The following is a 7876-nucleotide window of genomic DNA, read 5'->3' on the forward strand; positions in this document are numbered from 1 at the left end:
AAATAGTTGTACCATGCTGCACATATATACACACAAGAGGGTGGGGAACAGCTGCTGTGATCATGATAGTCTACTTTCTTCCACCTCAGGCCCTCTCTACCCTCCACATACATGGAGCCCCTGGAAGCATTTCCCGGTGACAGAGGAGAACCCCACCCTCCCTAGCCAGCCCCAAGACCCAGAAGTTCTGATCTTTCCCCTTCCATGGCTTATGTCTCCTTCTTGACCAGTGATGTGTATAATTGGAACCCACCACTCTCTGAAAACCTTCAGGCTCTTATTAGCCTCCTTGAGACTATCTTTCACACCCACCAGACAACCTGGGATAATTGTAAACAGCTCATGGTTAGCTAGTCTCATCATGGCCGAGGAATGGGACAGAATCTGACTTGAGACTAGGATGGACACTCTTGGGCTATAAAGGGGAATCACTGATGAATAGTGCAGCTCAGATAGAGGCTTTTCCCTCTACTCAACCTGACTGAAACCCCAACACTGAACAAGGTAAGGAAGCTCTGAACAATTTTGGCCAGGCCTTTCTAAGAGGATTGAAGGCAACACTAGAAAACCTACCAGTATGTCCAAGGTGGGTGAAGTAATCCAAAAGCCCCAAGAATCACACACTGGGTTCCTGGAACACCTCTGTGAGGCCTAACAGGCTTTACCCCCACAGATCCTGGTGGGCCCAGAGCATCCAATATTGCTTTTGTTATGCAGTTGGATCCAGATACTAGAAAGAAACTTTAGAAATCCGAAACATTTGACTGTATGAATGGGTTCCAATACTTGGCATTTGCTCAGGTTTCTAACTGTGACTCTGTAGAAAAAAAGCAGACCAAAGGTCGACCTGGGCAGCATTGGCTGTGCTCAAGGAGACCAGGAAGAGAGATCCCAGAGAGGGAAAGCAGAAATGCCAGGGAAAGAAGAGGCTATCCAAGGACTAATGCACCGATTGCAAGCAAAAAGAACACTGAAACATGAATGCCCGCTTAGAAGAGGGGAGAAGGATGGCTGCCCTTCATTTGTGTGAGAACTGACAGGGCCCATGAGTCCCAGATTCTAAGGATTCCTGGATAACATTAAAGGTGGGGACAAATTGGTTAAACTACCGGGCAACACAGAAAACACTTATTCAGTCTTGACAGAGACACTTAAACCAGTGATGTCTCAATGGATGGCAATCTAAGGGCTACCAAACTGACTGGACAATAGACCTAGGATAAGGTGCTAAATCCCTCTTTTTAGTCATCCCAGACTGCCCCATCCCTAATTGAAGATACTTATTACAAAAACTGTGGGCAACTATATCCTTTGGGGAGGCCACTGTTTAACTCACTTTGAATCCTACTCTATCCCCAACTCACATTCTTGTGACTAGCCCCCTGCTAGAGGAATACCTTTTCTAACCAAGTCCAATGGCATTCAAACTTTGGGATATCTGCATGATCTACAACAGGAGTACCTCAGGGTCTGAACTGAAAATAACCCACCAGGCCTGACCACCCATCATGCACCAGTTGTCATTCAGTTACCAAGTACTTCTACCCACTATGGGTCAAACAGTATCCTACGAGTTGAGAAGCCAAGCAGGGGATTGCTAAATATGCTAACTGACTATGTAAATTGGTGATCCACATCCCTGATATTTATTCCTTGATATTCCCCTTAGAACACCCCTGTTTCAGGTCCTAAAACTGGGCACCCAGGACTATTGACACATACAAGATCTCAAGGAAATCACCAAGAGGGTAGAAATATCCCATAGTTTCTAACCCTCCTGAGTCTACTGCTACCAGAGAATCAAGTACACACAGAGGTGTCTTCTTTTGCCTCCCTTCAGCATCTATAAGCCAACACAATCTTGCCTTTGGATGGGCAGATCCTAAGGGAGGATTTACAGGCCAACTGACCTGGATTAGGTTGCCACAAGAGTTCAAAATCTCTCTCATTCTTTGATGAGGCCTTGAGTGCTGACCTGACTTTCTGGCAAAATTATCCAGAGAGCACCCTGTTATAATATTCTCAGAGCCTCAGGAACAAAAGATGGATTTGGGGGTCTCTGCAAACACCACAGCCAGCAGGGTGTCTAACCATGTGAGGCAAGAAGGGACCCCAGTTTAATGCAACTCTACTGTAGCTGGTGCTGGTTCAAACTTCAAAGGTTTGACACTGGGTCGTCTATTTCAGGCATATTTAAGCACAGCACAATTTGGAAGCAAGTTTCTCAGTAATAACTAACTTAATCCCATGAATACAACAAATCATGATCAAAACTCATGTAAAGTATAAGAGGTATCTTCCATAAAGACAGGTTCTATAGATTTACTGAGAAATGAGTCTCAGAGTAAACAGTGCTCCTGATAAGAGTCTCAGGGAAGACAGCACAGCTTAATAACACCAAGTTATTAAACACATACATTCTCAGCCTTCTGGGAACACATTACACGTCTTCCTTTTGAAGAAACAACCCTGTGTGTACAGAATTCCTGGTTTACTTGGTATTTATCAATGAGCACAAGAACCTGGTGTCTTGTGCTGAGGGCCCATTAAAGGCACTACAGGTCCTCAGATTGGATCTCAGCCAAGAAGGCCCAACTGTACATACCTCATTTCACCTACCTGAGGTCCAACTTGAAATGAATGCTCTCCCAGAGCTGAAAATCTGCGATCCTGTGACTAAGTCAAAGAAAAAGATATGAGAGTTTCTGGGATCGATAGTGTCTTGTCTTTATGGAAACTCAGGTTTGCAGAGCTAGCTATGCCACCGTTAGATAGCACTGGTGACACCCAGCTAGAATAAACTGACTCCAAACTTAGAGCTTTTGAAGCCTTCAAGAAGTCTCTGCACTGCTCCTAACCCTTCCTTTCATCACTAAGCCCTTCTCCTTGTATGTGAGTGAGGCCTGGAGCATCATTAAAAATGTCCTTGCCTAGACACTGGGACCCTGGAAGAGGCCAGTGGCCTACCTATTTAAAGACTCGATGATGTTTCTGCTGTTTATCTGGCTTTTTTGTGGGTAGTTACCACTACAACTATGCTAGTAAAAGAAGCTGTCAAACTGATTTTGGGCCAGGACCTGTTCCTAACTACCCCAAACTCTGTAGATCCCTCCTGAGGAAGGTGCTAGAGAGGTAGATGTCCAACATTGATAAACAGTCCTTTTATACAAGCCCCGTGTTCAATTCTTCAAAAATTTAAACCATCAGCTCAGCCAGCCTACTGCCAGATAATAAATGATCAGAACCCCTCAGTGGTCATTTGGAAGGAGTGATGTGGTCCATTAGACCTGACCCAACAGAGATCTCTCTATAAGAAGCAGAATAGGTATTATGCACAGATGGAAGACATGTTGTTCAAGATAGAATCAGTTATGTTGGGGCTGCACGTGCCATCTTGGACAGGAAAGTATGTACCCTGTCTCTCAGCTGAAAGATGTCAGCACCAAGTGCTGAGATCCTGCATTCATCCAGGTACTTTGTGAGTGAAAGGCAAAGCCATCACTGTGTACACAGAGAGGAGGTGTGTATTTGGCCACAGCCATGTCCATAGGGCCCTCTATAAAAAGAGGGGAATCCTCACCTCAGACAGAAAGAAAATTAAAAATATAGACAAGATCTTGGCTCCAGGGGGCCTCTTCAGATCTTGGTCACCTGCCCAAATCCAAATGGCTCCAATGTCCAAATTACATCCACAAAAATCTCAAATGGACAAAAAGGGAAGGTGCCAGTCAGGACACAAATAGAGAGTAGGTGTTGTCAGACTAGGGAGGCCCATACTCTCTGCCTCTCTTAGAAGACAAGTAGTCATCAACCTCTACCAGATCAGCCACGTGGGGGCATCCAAAACTGATGAGTTACTCAGGCCTAAATATTACATTACTTAAACTAAACAATCTGGTCAAAGACATTGTGTCCAGATGTACCTATCACGTGTGTACACGGGAACTTCAAAGGAAAAAGAAAAGTCCTGAAGGAGACAGCACCCTAGAAATATATCTATATATATATCTCTGAGTGAGGAGGCACACTCAGAGAACATTGGGAACTGTCCTGTATGGAAACAAAACCCATGGTTCATGGGTGTAAGTATTTGTTAGTTTTTCTAGATACCTTCTCTGGATGGGTGGCTTGTGGCTGCATGTTTTGGGCAAGGTCTCCATGCAGCTGCTAGCCAGAAATACAGACTTTCTATTCAGCTTTGAGAATGTTTAAGAATGTTTGTTCTCTTGGGGGAGTTACCTTGTAACATGATATCACAACAAGACTAAGTTATATAAGAGCTGGCTAGTACCTGCTCCAGTGAGAACCAATTGTTCCCTCTCTATCACTATCTAATACCTTATACCCAACTACTATTAAAAAAAATACAGACCTAAAGAAATTAGTCAGATTATTAAATTACAGATTTAAAGCGGTTTGTGATACTGTAGGATGACTGAGAAGGCATTTGAATCACAGTAGAGGGCAAAACTGAAGTCAGAAGTGGCATTTCTAATCAAAGGAAGAGAAATTAGGCAATAAATAGTGTCAGGACTTGGTTCGACATTTAAAAAGAGAAAGATCCATTCACAAATGAGGAGAGTCTCTATCTTACACATAATTAGAGAACAACAAATTCCAATAAGCTTCCATTTTCACTAGGATTGGCTAATGTTAAGTCATTTGATAGGTAAAAATGTAAAGGAACTGGTTACACATTTTGAAAAGAAATTTAGATTCGTGTTTCAAAATATAAGCTGAACATATCACAGGGCCAAGTACCCAGTTCTCATGTATTTATATCTTAAAGTATGCGAACACAATGCTGTGCTTCACCTATAGATATACGCCTATCTATGCATGGATTCATACCTAACTATGCAAGAAAAAAAAGGGGGCATGAGCCTAGGGCACAACTATTTATTTTAGATCTAGAGACAAAGCTTAGAGGGATACCTAAGAATCTTGAAACATCTTAATGCTTTCATTCAGTAAGATAGCTCTGTAATATTCTTTACAAGTATTTAAACATAAAATATTAAAAAGAAAACCTAGTATTAATACTGGATAGCACTAGAAAAATCTCTTAGAATAGTCAGAAAAATGATTTAGTGCCCTTTTCCCTCTTACTGTCTAAACCTGTGGTGAGTGAGAACTAACGTTTTCTAAGAGACAATGATCTACTTTGTAGAACAGTCTCATACAGATCTTTCTTATTGGCCAGGTCCATCCCTGCACAGCCTGAAAGAGACAGCTGTGCTCTCAGGTACAGGTCTGTTTGTTGTCAAGCGTCAACTGATGCTTTATTAAGTTAGCAGTGTTTGTATGCTGAGAGCCCTGAAGCCCTTTCATCACATGCCTTCCAATTTCTCTCACCAATATTGCTAGATCCCTTGTTAATCCTAGGTATCTGACAAAACACTACCCGCTGATCTCGTCTGAAACTCGGGACGGAGACAAAAGTAAAAAAGAGAAACATTGGGTCTGGCTTGGGCTTCTGAAACCCCAAAGCCCGCCCCAATGACATACTTCCTCTAAAAAGGCCACACCCACTCCAAGAAGGCTACGCCTCCTATTGCCACTCCCTAAGATTCAAATAATGAATCTGTGAAGGCTGTTGTTCTTATTCAAGCCAGCATAGTGACTGTTCACTAGTTACCCCCTTTGTTTTCATTCAGAAACTTAGGAAAGGTTGAAATAGAAATATCCAAAAGTCTTGCTTACTTAGGATGTTTCCATCATGTTCCTCCTTTTTTCTCCCTTCCCTCCCTAACTCCTGTCTCACTAGTGGGCTCCACTCCAGTCCTGAATTGTCTAGAACAGGAGTTACTAGTCACATGTGTCCTGGCTAGTTTCATGTTGACTTCACACAAGCTGGAGTCATCAGAGAGGAGGAGCCTCAAGTAAGAAAATGCCACCAAAAGATTGGGCTGTAGGCATGGCTGGTGGGAGTGCCAGGGGTGGGGTGGTGGTGGTGGGTATTTACCTACTTAGTGATTTACTTACTTAGTGATTGATGTGGGAGGGATTAGCCCATTGTGGGTAGGGCCACTCCTGGGCTGGTAGTTCTGGCTTCTATAAGAAAAAAAGGCTGAGTAAGCCACTGGAACAAGCCAGTAAGCAGCATCCTGTATGGCCTCTGCATGGCCCTTGAATCAGCTCCTGCTGTCATGTTCCTGCCCTGCTTGAGTTCCTGCCTTTTGATTGTAAACCGTTATATGTAACTGTAAAGGAAATAAAAACTTTCCTCCCCAGGTTGCTTTGTAGTCATGGTGTTTTATCACAGCAGTAGCAATTCTCACTCAGACAGTTGATTACATGTTGTGATATGGGATACTGAGAATATCTTAGTCAGCTTTCCTTTTCACTTTTAGTAAATAGATGAGCTGCTCAATTTGTAAAACAAAAACTTGATTTGGCTCACCCCTTTAAAGCTGTCAACACAGGATGCAGCTGGCTTTGTGTTTAGGCCTGCAGTAAAGCAGTAGATCCTGCAGGGAGAGCATGGTAGAATAGAGAGATAGAAAGGGAAGTGCTGGGCCTCAGTCTCCCTCAGAAGCACTCCACCAATGGCTGAAAGACCTCACTGGGGCCCTTCCTCTTAAAGGATTCCATCACCTCCCAGAAGTCCTAGGCTGAAGACTAACTAATTATTATCACAGGAGCCATTGTGAGGGACATTTAAGATTCAAAGTACAGTATTATTAACTAGACATAAAGGCACTGGTACATAATCCCAGTTACCAGAAACTAGGAGAAGAAAGCCAAAACCTTGATGAGACCACACCTCAAAAGTTTTATAAACAAGACCTCAGTGAAAGAGTGTTTGTCTGTCATGCTCAGACCCTGCAAAAATTAAAAAACAAACAAACAAACAACAACAACAAAAACCAAACACTCCTCCAAGAACTACAACATTAGATAAGTGAAATATGTTATTAAAACTGATTTTAGTTTTTTACATGTTTCAGTGTGGCTAATAAACATTGTAAAGTCATATATGTAGTGCCCTTCAGGTTTGCATGGCATACCAGTCCTCTGGGCCACTACACTTTTCAACTAAGCCTCTAGATTCAAGAAAAAAAAATTGTAGAACTCATATGATCAAAAGAGAGATTACATCATAGTTCCTATGTTAGTTTTCTGTTGCTGAGGTAGAATGTCCTGAGAAAAGAGCAGTTTAAGGGAGAAATGGCCAATTTGGTTTCAGATGCCATTTTGGTGGTAAAGACATGGTAGCCAGAACAGGAGGCTTGCCCGGCAGTGAGGAAGCAGGAGTGATCACATCATAATCAAGGCCAAATCCCATTTCCCTATCCCCCTCTCAAAAATATCTCAATGCCCATGTACAGCTTGAAAAGGTTATTGAAGAAGTGGTTATACTAAAGTTGTCTTTCTGGGGAATTTAGAAATAGTCATAATTTAACGGGGAAAAGTTAGCTAGAATTGATTGTGCAGTCATAATCTCATGTGGCAGAAATCCTTATATTTGTTACTAAGTTGAAGTTATAATTTCTTACTTATTGATATAAAATTGGAATTAATATTGTTACTCTCATATAGGCATTATGTCTATACAACACATTTAAGAATACAAGGCTTAAATCCAGTCCTATTATTGCTATTATAAACTGTTTTTAGATGATTAAGCAATATGAATTAAGGGCCAGATAGCAAACTCATGGTTCTGAGTCAATTACAAGGGAGATTTTTGAGATATTTTAATTAGAAATGGCTGAGAATAGTCAAGGCTTAACAGTTGAGAAATGCTTTGCATAAATAGATAATTTTCAAAGGTGTCAGAAGTTCACAGAACATGTTTATGGACATTTCTTTATTAAATATCATTTGACTAGAGACCTGTCTGCTCCTGACAGCACCCCTTCCTTGGATTCTA

Source organism: Micromys minutus (assembly GCF_963924665.1).
Source record: "Micromys minutus genome assembly, chromosome: 13".
Lineage (NCBI taxonomy): Eukaryota > Metazoa > Chordata > Mammalia > Rodentia > Muridae > Micromys > Micromys minutus.